This window comes from Cricetulus griseus, chromosome 4, assembly GCF_003668045.3.
Source record: "Cricetulus griseus strain 17A/GY chromosome 4, alternate assembly CriGri-PICRH-1.0, whole genome shotgun sequence".
Lineage (NCBI taxonomy): Eukaryota > Metazoa > Chordata > Mammalia > Rodentia > Cricetidae > Cricetulus > Cricetulus griseus.
The window spans coordinates 184928052-184942459 of NC_048597.1; the positions used below are offsets into that span (position 1 = coordinate 184928052).

The 14408-nt window shown below is 40.3% G+C and overlaps 1 protein-coding gene across 2 annotated transcripts in view; it reads right to left on the reverse strand.

Annotated features, from left to right (window-relative positions):
• The window catches only part of Unc13c (unc-13 homolog C), a 401427-nt gene that overhangs the window by 68384 nt on the left and 318635 nt on the right, over positions 1 to 14408 (reverse strand). The window lies entirely within an intron of this gene.

Consider the following 14408-nt stretch of genomic DNA (forward strand, 5'->3'; position numbering starts at 1 on the left):
AAAAGACTTACAAAGAAGATTGTTAGTAGAAGATTGTTAGTCATTTACATTCTTTTCCATAGGCTCTCTTTCTGTTTCCCTTTTTATTTCTCTCTTCCTTTTCTTTTCCTTTCCTTTTCATTCTTTTGAGACAGGGTCTCTTTACATAGCCTGGGTCGTCCTGAAACTTGCTATGTAGACCTGGCCAAGCTTGAATTCACAAAGATCTTCCTGTCTCTGCCTCCTAGGTGCTGGGGTTAAAACTATGTACCACTACTTCTGGCCTTTTATTTTTTCTTTAAAAAACAAATAATTTGTCACTTCCTTTTGCAAACCTTCCCCAAACATTTCATCTTAGAGGTAGGTAGTAACTCTAGCATTTATATCAACTGTGCTTTTTTTTTCTATTACTGTGCATTTAAAACCCTTTTTATTGTCTTTTATATAGAACTTGAGCTTACTGTGCAAGTCAATGCATCTTTTCCAATGTCATGTAAGACTTGCATGTACCAAGTACCTGAAAAAGGGACTGGAGACAATACACAGAACCATCAGAGGAGTCATCCTGTGGCCAGAGTGACTCTCTATGGATGCATTTACTATTAGTAATATACTTTTGTTTTTGAAACCAAATCCTTTATTCATCAGCAATAACATATTCTGACCTATCAAGTTATTCTTGATTTCAAATACCTGAGTACTTGCCAGACCATGTCAAATTATACTCTGACATTGGCTCAGAATTCAGTTACCATACCAACTCTGCATACATTTCTGCTTTTTTCCCCCACTACTCTTTGTGGATCTAATCAGAATACATGCTCTTTTAGCCTCTTGAAAGCATTGGTAGTTAAACTGATCATGAAGGTCTTGCTGGGGTTACAACCAGTAGGCTGCAAACGGACACTGAAATGCTTCTGGTACTCATTAAAGTCACCTGTAAAACTGATGTCGTAGAAGAACTAAAGCCCTGTAGTGTGCCATCTGTTTCTCCATTGTGCACTGCTACCCTGTTTCCTTTCTTTCCCATGAGTCTCTAGGCTTCCCAGTTCTGTTTTTAGAGCCCTGCCTCAGTACCAGGGTGCCGTTAAGTTAACTACCCATTCACAGAAGTACAACTGAGGCAGGAAGGCCATGTTGTCTGCCTGTCATCTCCCTAAAAAAATGAGGACAAGATTTATCTAGTGCTTAAGTTCTTTAATATTTTAAAATTAAAACCCTTAATATTTTGCATCAAATCCCTTAATACACTGGTATTAAACCCTTCACTATTTTTTTGCATTGGACCTTTTAACAGTTTTATTTAAATCTTTTGCTATGAAAACTGATGCCTCATTTCCTAGAAGCCCTCTTCTCAATTGAGGACTTGTTCCCTTGCTCTGGGCCTCATTCCTTTAACCACACTTCTTCATATTGAATCACTATTTTTAATTTTACTTCTCTGCTCTATAAATATACTCTGATGACATTTGCGCTGAATAATGGGAGAAAAGTCAAACTTATCTGAAAGAACCTTCTGACCAACATCTGGCTACTCCCTTTCCTCTTCCTGACCTCCAAACTGCTCACACCATAAGCCTGATGGTGCACTCCATATCTGCGTCTTTGAAACATCCATGCACAGCACAGCTTCTGCTCTGAACACTTGGCTGCTTGTACAATATCAGTCACCATGATCTCTTCATCAAGTCTCTCAAGTCTGGTGACCTTATTTATCCTGCTCAGCCTCTATCACACTGGTGTTTATCTGTCAAGCCCTCATTTCCTTGCTTGTCTAGTTTCCCAGTTTGTCCTTTTTCCTATTGACTTCAAGTCCTCTATGCACCCAGTAACTATTAGTCCCCTTCAATTTTCCCTTTCTGTTCTGCATTCTGCTTTCCCCTGAACAACACATTCAAGCCTTTAGCTTCAGCCACCAGTCCTGTGCTCATGATCCCTGTTCTCTTCTCTGCATCCTCAGCAGCACACCTGGACATCTTGTCTAGTTTCCTAAGTGCCTAGTAGAGTTTTCCTTCTGATAATCCACATATACCTCCATCAAAGAATATAAATACAGAACGAATTAACTTTTCTGGCTTAATTTATTTCTTCTTGTTTTCTCTGATTTGGTAAAATGCAGATGTCATATTTGACTTCTATGTTCTCCTCCCATTTATACTTGGATACCAAGATATGACCATCATGTCTCTAAAACATCTCTACCTCACTTGTCCTCTTGAGTTCCCGACTTAGTATTTTTCTCATCTAATTTACAAGTTGTCTCATTTTTCTGATATTTCTTTCCATACCCTAGTGGATTATTCCTGGAGTTGATTCAATAAACTTAAGTTTGATTCAGCATTTGTTGACCGCCTCGAGCTGGCTCTCAACAAGGAAGGGCTTCCAGCAATTTCTCACAATCTTTTCTGGCTCTGGTTCTTTGTTTTAAAAAGACTGATTCCTTCTAACTGTTCCATCTTTTTCAGAGCCTATTCACTCTATGAGTCCTAGTTCTGCCTAAAATGTAACTGGGAAATCAGTGAAAATTCTATGGAGAATCTGGCATTAGGGCAATCTCCTTGTAGAGTGATGGCATCGCATTGGGTATTGCGGTATGCTGCCAGAAATAAGAGATGTGGTCTGTACTGTAAATAATCAATCACAAATGCTGCAGCTCCAATGTTGGTGCTCTGTGTTCAGTATTATTCTTGTTCCTTTATGGAAAGCCCCCCCCCAAAGAGATCGCATGATCACATACAGAGGCAGACTGCCTCATGTTCCTTGTCCCACCCAGAATGGTATGGATGCTGGGCTAGAAGTACCAGGCACTGTACATAAACTCATAGCTTGAACTCTGGTTTCAGAAAGGTGAAGAGCCTCAGTGGCTGTCTCTGAGTCTAACTAGATAGTGTGTGCAATGGAACCCATCATTATGGTACTTCAGATCAACTAATGACTTTAGATACAATAAGGTACTTCATTCAGCTTTCACAGATGGAGAGGGAAGAGGTTTCATCTCTTGGATTTCCTTTACAGTTTTGAGTTGGTGAACACACAGCACATTTTGGGTCTATTTTCACTGTTTTGTTCTATTCATCTTTGAGTTACATCCCTATCTGCACTACCCAATACTCTTCTTAGTTTGACATTTCTTCCTGTTTCTTCCAGCCGCCCCCCCCCCACTACCCACCAAGCAGCTTTTTGGGTAGCTAGAAAGGTTCTAGATCTTCTAATCACATATTTTTTTGAAAATGGCCCAAATTCTGTTTATTCCAGATGGGAAATTCAAGACTCTGTTAAAGTATCATGCTGTTGGAGCTGCAAGGAGAACAATAAGAAGCCCCTTACAAAGGTGTTGTCACCTAGCCCAGTTGTCATCAGAGAGGCTTCCACTAACAACTGATGGAAACAGATGCAGAGACCCACAGGCAAGTATCAGGCAGACCTCAGGGGATCCTGGGGAAGAAGGGGAGGAAAGACTGTAGAGCCAGAGGGGTCAAGGATACTACAAGAAAACCCACAGAATCAACTAACCTGGGCTCATAGGGGCTCACAGAGACCAAATCTTTAACCAGAGAACTTGCATGGGAGTGACCTAGGCCTTCTGCACATAAGTAATAGATGTGTAGCTTGATCTTGTGGGACTCCTAACAGAGGAATCAGCGTCTGTCTGACTCTGTTACCTATTTTTGGGGACCCTTTCTTCCTACTGGGTTGCCTCATCCTGCCTTAATAGGAAAGGAGGTACCTAATCCTACTGTAACTTGATAAGCCAGGCTGGCTGATATATATGGGAGGACTGCAATTTTCTGAAGAGGAAGGAAAAGTAGTGGATGGGACAGGGAGAAGGGGAGGCTGAGGGGAGGGACATGGAGGAGAGGAGAGAGAGAGGGATGGAGGGAGACAGGGAGGGAGGGAGGGAGGGAAGATGGGAGGGAGGGAGGAGGGAGGGAGGGAGGGAGGGAGAGAGGGAGGAAGGGAAACTGTGATTGGGCTGGGAAAAATTAATTAAAGAAACTTGTTGTCTGAAATGATTCCTATCTGAAGATGCTGTTGCAAAGCACACACCATCAAACAACTTGGTTAGAAAGGGGCTTAGAACTTCCTACCTGAATCTGTGGACTAGCTGCGGGGCTGTGCAAATCCAGAATGAATCAGGGACAGAAGAAAAGGGCCATGTTATGCCTAGAGTTTACTCTCTACACATGGTCTTTTTGCCCAGCCTCCTTTGTTTATACCCTTTGTCTACCTCCATTACAGCATTACAGCCTCTATACTGAACATCAAGTGATGGGGGAAGAATGCTCCATGAATCTCACACATGAGATGTCTGAGGGCTACTCTGACTAGCAGGGGAAGAGAAGACTGGCTGGGAAGAAGTGATGTTTAGAGAAAGGGAAGGTGGGAGGGCAGAGTTCAGTCAATGGGCCATTTTAAAGGTTAGATAGCAGCACTGATTTCTAGTGTTGCATGACATTATTCAGAATGATTTTGAAAGATAGGATTTGACTATACTATCCACAGAAATGGTCAATATGCCTCACAGTGAATGTGCCAAAAATTGCATCTTGATCATTACAATGTATACAGACATCAAAGCTCACTACTCTCTAAGTGTATCTACTTATTAGGTGTCAGTTGTCAATAAAAATTCCTGGAGAAAATTCATGTCTGCACACTGATTGACTGGTTAGGGCTATAGTGATGTCGAGTGGTTGGAATGTTGCAGGTCTAGAGGCTAATTACCATATCTGGGATAGTTTTAGCTCTCTGGATAGCCAATCCTTGTCCATCTTTGTGTCAGAACTAACATCCTATGACAAAAGATAAAAACATTTTGGAATTTATTAACTTAGGGGACCACTGACTTTCACCAACCCAGAAGCTAAGACACCATTATCTGAGGCCTATAGAAAAACCTTCCCTCATCTTGCTACCTCTGCCTCTCTGATGTACCTATCAGTTTATTTGAAATTTGCCTTGATTCATGACCTTCTTTATTCTGTAAAACTACCAAACTTCATGAAACTGCTTCCAGGTTGGAACATGGAATTTGGGGTAACCTAAATCCATGTTTCTGTACCATGATCACTCACCTTTGCTCTAGAACAAACTATGTCTTATTCCTTTTTAAGGCAGTGGTTCTCAACTTTCTTGATTCTGTGACCCTTTAATACACTTTCTCATGTTGTGGTGACTCCCAACCATAAAATTATTTTCATTGCTACTTCATAACTATAATTTTGCTACTGCTGTGAATCATAATATAGATATCCGATATGCAAGATACCTGATATACAGCTCCTGTGGAAGGGCCATGACCCAAGGCTGAGAACCACTGGTTTAAGGTGAAAGCTATGCTTTTCTTTACATAAATATAAAAATAAACACTATAAAGATTGCAAGAAGCTATGATTTTACTGGTGGTTACATTGGATTATGTTATGTTAGGGCAGCTATGGACAATCAAAGGTGATGAAATAATGAAGTAAATTGTGAAAGACAGAATAGAGCATCTGTCCCTCCTGGCTGTGGCATGTGTGTCCCTTAAGAGAGATGTTAGTTTAAAAAGAGACTTGGCAGTATGTGGGTGACCCTGCAGGCTGCCAGAGCACGGGGAGGAGGGGGCAAGGTTAACAAGCAGCCCCTAGCTGTGTTCTGCACCTCATTCCGACATGGGCTGCAGCACAGGAACCTCATCGTCTCATCATTTCACAAGCTCAGCTGTTAAGCCAGACTGTATACCCAAGTCACTCTAGACTCAATTATATATGTTAAATCACATCAATCTCAGTTTGTTCTTTCAGTTCACTGTTCTCTTAATTTTCTATTAAATCCAATTTGAAAACCCTAATTACAGAGATGGTTAGGAGGAGACAGAAACCAGGCAATATCTGCAAATAAAAGGCCAGCATGGCCAATGTTCACTTCTCCTTGTTGCTTGGTCTTCGAAACTAAAAGTAAACAGTTGCATTTTCTTATTTCAGCCGAGTGTCACCTCACCTTTGAGTTATATCCACACAACTAAATGCTAGAAGTTTGAGTTTACTGTGGAATAAAAAGTGCATTCAAACTTCCTTTTGAAGGATATTTCCCAGACTAGAAAGAGTTGTTGCCTTTCCCTCCAAACTATTATCTATTTTATTATTCTGACTTCCTGAATAAAACCCAACGTTTTTTGAAGCGGGGCTATCTTAGCACTTCTGTATCTCTCGTACCTGGTAAGATTTATAGTGCTCTGAACCATGTGACAGATGGGTCAAGCCTGAGGGGAAGAGATGGGAAGAGATACTTAAAGTGGTCCAGGCAGCATAGGTGCTTAGATTCTGAATGAGTCTTTTTGGTTCAATGGTTTTCAACCTTCCTAATGCTGGGACCCTATAATACAGTTTCCTGTTTTGTGGTGATCCCCCCACCAAACATAAGTTTATTTCATTGCTACCTCATAACTATAATTTTGCTATCATTATGAATCTAATGTAAATATCTGATACGCAGGATATCTTACATGAGACACCCAAGGTAGTCAGTCACAACCCACAGGCTGAGAACCGCTGTCCTAGGTGCTGAAAGGTAGCCTGGCTCTTAATTGCTGGTGTATGAGCTTGTTCTTTGTAAACATCTTGAGGCTGAAGACAATGAAAGATGCTTTTTTTTCCTACCCCAATTCCTGACCCCCTACAGGTACAATAACTCCAAGTAGGCACAATGGATAATTAAACCTTTTAATTTACAAAGTTTTGAAATTGCTTTGGGAGACAATTTTAGAACTGAAAGTAAGCTATAATTAATTGAATTGTCTGTTTTATTATTGAACTGTATAATATATGCTTTATAATTCAATTTATTCAACAATTTATTTTATAATTACTGAAAAGTGATAAAAATGTATATTGATCCTCATTAATTTATTTCTAAGTGACATTTCTATTTATAGTCAGGGGAAATATGTAATGTAATAAAATATAGTAATATAATATATTCTGCATGGATAACACAAAATTCTTAGAAAGCCAAGATTAGTAATATCACCTGGAGATCTGAATATATAGCTTCACATCTTTAAAATTATAAATTAAAAAATATAAGTACCACTTTTAAGTGCAACTGCATAAAATATAAATGAAAAGTCCACAATGTTTTTTAGAAATGCTGGAATTTTATATGTGACTTTAAAATAGTTACCTATATTTTAGGACTATTATTCTAAATATAAGAATTTGACTACACTACTGTGTATTGTCCAAATACCATCCAAATACTTTGAATCAAGATCCAATGAACAGAAAGTTGCCTGGTTGAGGGTAGTGCAGAGGAAAGAAGCTTTCTGAGCTGTTAAATTTTCCTCCTCTTCTTTTTTTTAGCTGTAGTTTATGTGTGTAAGTGTTTGTGAGCATGTATGTGTGCTCACCATGTATGCACCTGTTGCCTGGTACAGTAGAGAGTGTTGATACCTTAACACTAGAGTTACAGGCAGTTGTGAATCATCACATGGATACTGGGAACTGAGGCTGGATCCTTGGGAAGAACAGTGAGTATTCTAACTGTGCATCTGTCTCTCCAGTCCCTGAGCTATTCTTAATAGTCCTGTTTCTATTCTACTAACCTACCAACATGGAGCAGCTGTGCTCAGAGTCCCAAGGCCAGTGGCCTTAACATCAACATCTGGGGCTTTGTTATCAACTCGAATTACACAATCCTGTCCATAGCCTGTTGAATCAAATCCTCTGAGACTGGAGTTCCGTGGTATGTTTTTACAATCTCAACCTGAAGCTAGGGTGTATGCTGAAGTTCAGTGACTATCAATTGGAGGCCTCTTGTCTTTAAGCAGTGAGCCTGCCCCCTCCCATTGCCCTCCCCACTACCAAGTTCCCTACTTTCCTGTCTGGTCTGGACCTGCTCTATTCACAGAACTCACTGAATCTGTGTGGTTCACAGGTTTGGGGAAGGACTTCATTGAGTTGTACACTACACACTGGAGCAGTCAAGTGATACCTCATCATTAAAAGTTCAGAATAATACAGATACACATGACTGAAACACAAGAATAAAGTTGCTCACCAAAAGAGACATGGTATATGCTACAGGTTCATTGGCTCTATTCTCCGTGGACAGACACAAAACTTGCTCTTATATTAAAGTCCCCACTGTGATGAGAGTCAGAAAACTCAGTTATGTTTGTGAGATAAAATAAAAATCATGTTACCATGGCACTAACTGGGTCTGCTTTATGGTAATCAGAATGGAAATGTAGCTTTACAAAACTTCCTTTTCACCTTCAGTAATGTGGTAGGAGGGGAGCCTTGTCGATGGCCCTACCCTGCCTGTGGAGTGGAGGGTGGATGGGGTGCGGGGCAGGTGGGAGGTTGGGGGGAGGGGAGGGAGAAGGGATTGACATGTGAAGCAAGCTTGTTCCTAATTTGAACTAATAAAAAAATTTAAAAAATCAATAGCCTTCTTATATACAGATGATAAACGGGCTGAAAAAGAAATCAGAGAAACTCCCCTTCACAATAGCTACAGACAACATAAAATATCTTGGGGTAACTTTAACCAAACAAGTAAAGACCTATATGACAAGAACTTTAAGTCCTTAAAGAAAGAAATTATAGAAGATAACAGAAAATAGAAAAATCTCCCATGCTGTTGGATAGGTAGGATCAACATAGTAAAAATGGCAATCTTACCAAAAAGCAATCTATAGATTCAATGCAATCCCCATCAAAATACCAGCATAATTCTTCACAGAACTTGAAATAACAATACTCATCTTCATATGGAAAAACAACAGCAAAAAACCCAAGGATAGCTAAAACAATGCTGTACAATAAAGGAACTTCCAGAGGGATCACCATCCCTGATTTGAAGCTCTACTATAGAGCTATAGTAATGAAAACAGCTTGGTATTGGCACAAAAACAGACAGCCTAACCAATGGAATCAAATCAAAGACTATGATATTAATCCACACACTTATGAACACCTGATTTTTGACAAAGAAGCTAAAATATACAATGGAAAAAAAGAAAGCATCTTCAACAAATGGTGCTGGCATAACTGGATGTTGACATGTAGAAGAATGCAAATAGATCCATATCTATCACCATGCACAAAACTTAAGTCCAAAGGGATAAAAGACCCTCAATATAAATACAGCCACACTGAGCCTCTTAGAAGAGAAAGTGGGAAGTATCCTTGAACACACTGGGACAGGAGACAATTTCTTGAATATAACACGAGTAGCAGACATTGAGATCGACAATTAATAAATGGGACCTCCTGAAACTGAGAAGCTTCTGCAAAGCAAAGAACAGGGTCAACAAAACAAAATGGCAGGCTAGAGAATGGGAAAAGATCTTCACCAACTCCACATCTGACAAAGGGCTATCTCCAAAATACACAAAGAACTCAAGAAACTGGATGCCAAAATACTAAATAATCCACTTAAAAATGGGGTACAGATCTAAATAGAGAATTCTCAACAGAGAAATCTCAAATGGCTAAAAGGCACTTAAGGAATTGTTCAACATCCTTAGCCATCAGGGAAATGCAAATCAAAACAACTCTGAGATACCACCTTACACCTGTCAGAATGGCTAAGATCAAAAATACTAATGAAAACTTATGCTGGAGAGGATATGGAGTAATGGGAACACTCCTCCATTGCTGGTGGGAGTGCAAACTTGTACAGCCACTTTGGAAATCAGTATGGGTGTTTCTTAGAAAATTGGGAATCAGTCTCCCTCAAGACCCAGTGGTGTCACTCTTGAGCATATATGCGTAAGATGCACACTTATACCTCAAGGACACATGTTCAGCTATGTTCATAGCAGCATTATTTGCAATAACCAGAACCTGGAAGCACCCTAGATACCCCTCAACTAAATAATGGATAAACAAAATATGGTAATATCCACAATACTATTCAGCAGAAAAAACAATGACATTTTGAAATTCAAAGGCAAATGGATGAAATTCAAAGGCAAGAAACCATCTGAAGTAAGGTAACCCAGATACAGAAAGACAAACTACAATATGTACTCACTCATATGTGGATATTAGATAAAGCAAAGGATAACCAGTCTACAGTTCACAATCCTAGAGAAGCAAGGAAATAAGGAGGACCCTAAGAGGGACATACATGGACTGCCCCCTCCCAAGGGGAATTCGACAAGATCTCCTGAGTAAATTGGGAGTGTAGGGGGAGGGGAAATGATAGTAGGAGAATGGGGAGGGGAGAAGGGAAGGGAGGTGGAGAACATGAGGGATCGGGAAGGTTAAGTTGGGGGGGAAGGACAGAGAGGGAGCACAAGGAAAGAGATACCTTGATAGAGGAAGCTATTATGGGTTAATGAGAAACATAGCACTAGGGAAATTCCTGGGAATCCACAAGGATGACCCCAACGAAGAATCTAAGCAATAGTGGAGAGGGTACTTTAACTGCTCTCCTCCCATAATCAGATTGATGACTACCTCAATTACCATCATAGAGCCTTCATTCAGTAAACTGATGGAAGCAGATGCAGAGACCCACAACTAAGCACTGAGCCGAACTCCTGGAGTCCAGTTGTAGGGAGGGAGGAGTGATACCATGAGCAAAAGGGTCAAGACCATGATGGGGAAACCAACAGAAATAGCTGATTCAAGTAAGTGGGAGCTCACTGACTCAAGACTGAGAGCTGGGGAACCTGCATAAGACTGAAGTAGGCCCCCTGAATATGAGTGACAGTTGGAGGGCTTGGGCAGTTTATGGGGTTGCTGGCAGTAGAACCAGTAATTATCCCTACCGCATGAACTGGCTTTTTGAAGTCCATTCTCTATGGAGGGAAACTTTGCTCAGCCTAGATACACGGGGAGGGCCTTGGTCCTGCCCCAAATGATGTGATAGACTTTGAAACTTCCCCATGGGAGGCCTCACCCTCTCTGAGCAGTAGATGGAGGTTGGGGTGGGGAGATGGTGGGGGAGTTGGAGGACTGGAGAGAGAGGGAACTGGGATTGGTATGTAAAATAAGATTTATATGATCTGAAGCGAAATGAGAGTATGTAAAATAAGATTGTTTTATAAAAAACGTCATTTTCTATAAATTTCGCAGTAAGAAATAATGTCCAGAGCAGCATTTCTTAGCCTGTGGGTCATGACCCCCTTGGAGGTCACAGATCAGCTATCTTGCATGTCAGATATTTATGACTCATAAGAGTAGCAAAATTATAGTTATGAAGCAGCAATGAATTTTATGGTTGGAGCACACCAAAACATGAGGGACTGTATTAAAGGCTCACAGAGTTAGAAAGGTTGACACCATTGATCTATAGAGTTCTGAGTACTGCCAATGGCCATTAAGTCAGTGAATAACCACAGGTCCCACCATTTCAAATGGTTACATCACAATGCAGACAGCCTCTGCTCTCATGGCACAGTCAGAATTCTCCTAAATCAACTTATGTAACTTTCATGGAGTATCCAAACCAATATATTATGACTTCCTGCAAAGAAATGAAATTTTGGATAATTTAATTTTCTTTTTCATATATTTATGCAAATTAGATTATGCAGATCAAAGGAACATATAAGTTACTTCCAAGGGCTATAACAACACTCATGTTAGGAAATTAATACAAAGGAATTTGCAATAGACTCATGAAGTTATAGTCAAGAAACAAACTAGTATAGACTACAATGTTTCTGTTTTGAGTTATTCTACCTATCAGAGAATAACTCGAAAATCATTCACCAGTAATGGCATTCCCATGATGTTTGTACTGTTATTGTGGTACTCAGGGACACTATGTGACACAGTATAGCGATGGTGAAATAAATGGTTAACTTCATCTCAAGTCAGATTATAACATAGGTTATATGTTTCGTATATTTCAATACTGTGATCACTAAGGCTGACTGACAATGTTTCCATCTGGACCCCATGCAGAAGGTGAGCATTCTCACCAATTAACAGCACAAAACCAAAATCCAAGTGTGAGACACTTCTGTGTTCACATTGTCCTATGAGGGAAGAGCTATCTTGGCAGTGCTCAGGTCAAAGCAACATGTAGTCATGTCTACAAGCAGTCAGCTGTAGACATGTGTGCAAGCAGCCAGCTGTGGACATGTCTGCAAGAAGCCAGCTGTGGACATGTCTGCCAGAAGCCAGCTGTGGACAGTGCTCAAGGCAAGCAGCCAGTGGAGAGAGCCTGGCTAACAAATGCACGCCATTTAAGATAACTCCGAGCAAATGCACAAGCAATCATCTGCTAATTTGACTTTTGTAGAGAGAAGTACACACCCCCGCCTAGAGGGGTGAATATAACAAACACCTGAGTGATGGAAACTAGGCCTGTCATGGAGAATGTCAATGGTATCAGTTAAGATTCCCTGCATAGCTGCACTGGGAGAAGAAATTGGCAACTGAGATTAGTCCACATAGAACTTATTTATGATTATGTGTGTATGTTTGTTGCATGTGTATGATATATATGTATGTGTGTGTGCATGCATGTGCTTATTCAAACACGTGGAGGCAAGAAAATGATAGTGGGTGTCCCACTCTATTACTCTCACCTTCAAGCCAAATTTCAATGAAATCCTCTTTGATTTCTGTAAAAGCCTCAAGTGAAGGAACTTGTTTAAGTGGCACTCACTCATAGATGACCTATTAGAAGGAATCTACAGATCTTCTTCATAACCTGAGTCATGAAGGAAGGCAAACACAGCAAGCTACAACTCTAACATAATTATGTATTAATTAAGCACATCTTTCCTGAAAAGTTGTGTTATACTCAGCCTTGGTTTAGGTCTTCTTTTCTTCTTAGCCTTTACAAACCCTATGCCAGTTCTGATTGGGCTCACCTAAAGCTTTTTCTTAGCAACAGAGCCAGATTAAAAAGGAAGGGAAAGGGGGAAACTATATAGAAAGAGGGGCAGAAGAACATTGAAAGGAGGGTCAAAAATATCTCAAGGCAGGAAATGAGAGCCCACTGAAGCCACTGTGATTCATTGCATAGATTATACAGCTAGAAACCAGGACTTTGTTTTATATCTCTCACTCATTCAATTGCATTTTCTTTGTATGTTATGTGTGAGGCACTCAATAAATAGGCATAGCTTGCATTATAAAGGAATAATTTATATACTAACATAGTTTATAATGGGAACCCGTGCCTTTAAAACTGGTAACTGAACCACAAGTAAGAATTCACTTTTGATTGATAAGTCTCCTCGAGAGGTACTTAGGTAGCTGGTCCATGCAGCTTCCTTTAACCATGGGCTTCATGTGCCTTTAGTCTATCAGTTCTGATTTGTCTAGTTAACTAGTCAGCTCAGCAACTATTATCTACATTAGAGCTCAGACACAGACTAGTCGAGTAATACTTGGATCAGAGGAGGAAGTTTCCAGAAATAGGTCAATTAGTATATAATTTCGTTCTTATGTGATTTCTGATGTTTCACTTTCACTGGATGTTGGGCATGAGATTTTCCCATAAGAAGTGGGAGATTTCCTCACCACTTCCAAAAATACTAAATAGACTTAACTGGCTGGGTATGCAGCATCAAGAAAATTAGAAATGGAATCTCAGGATCCCCAACTGCCATGTCCATCATTTCAACAGAAGAATCCAAAATGAGGATGATGCCCTCAAACCCTGGGGCAGGCATCAGTGCACTGCAGGGATCAAGGTCTTATTTCACACAAGCTGAACAGGTAAGTACAGCTTGGGAAAAAAACAAAACAAAACGAGTTTTTAAAAAGAGTTTTGTAGCATTATGTGTGTATTCTACCACAATCTCATTTATGAGAGACTGAATAGAAGCTTCAGTTTTAAAAATATTAAAAAGGGAACATACATGAGGGGCAGCTGAATTTAGGCTTAAAGAATCGTCTCATGAGAAGAGGGCTGATGTTAAATGAGGACTCTACAGCCTCAAATGTATAGAAAGAAAAGGGCGATTTGCTTTGATTTTGAACCTAGTTTTCTGCATGGGCCCATAGTTTACTATACAGAAAGGCTGATGTAAGTGTATTAGACACACTGAGGACACAGCTCCATTGGGTCTGTTTTCTATTTTAAAAATATTTACTTTATGTGTATGACTTTTTGCCTTCATGCATATATGTGCCATGTGTATGCAGTGTCTGAGAAGGCCAAAAGAGGGCGCCGATATTAGGTGCTGGGGATCAAACCTGGGTCTTCTCTGAGCCATCTCTCCAGCCCTAAGGGTTTGTTTTATTCTTGGTGGTGGTGGTGGCATGCAGGATGAGCTGGGGAAGACGAGCTGCTCTGTGACTCTTGCCTTCAACGTCTTGCCTATTCCTCAATCCCAGATGCTCACATCACTTTGTAAGAAAAGACAAGACCTTGGCAAAGCAGGTACAAGCTACTGTATTGTTCTCTGCCTTATCCCAACAAGCAAATGAGAGAGAGCACTCTGGCCGTGCAATGTTCTTCAAATGGAG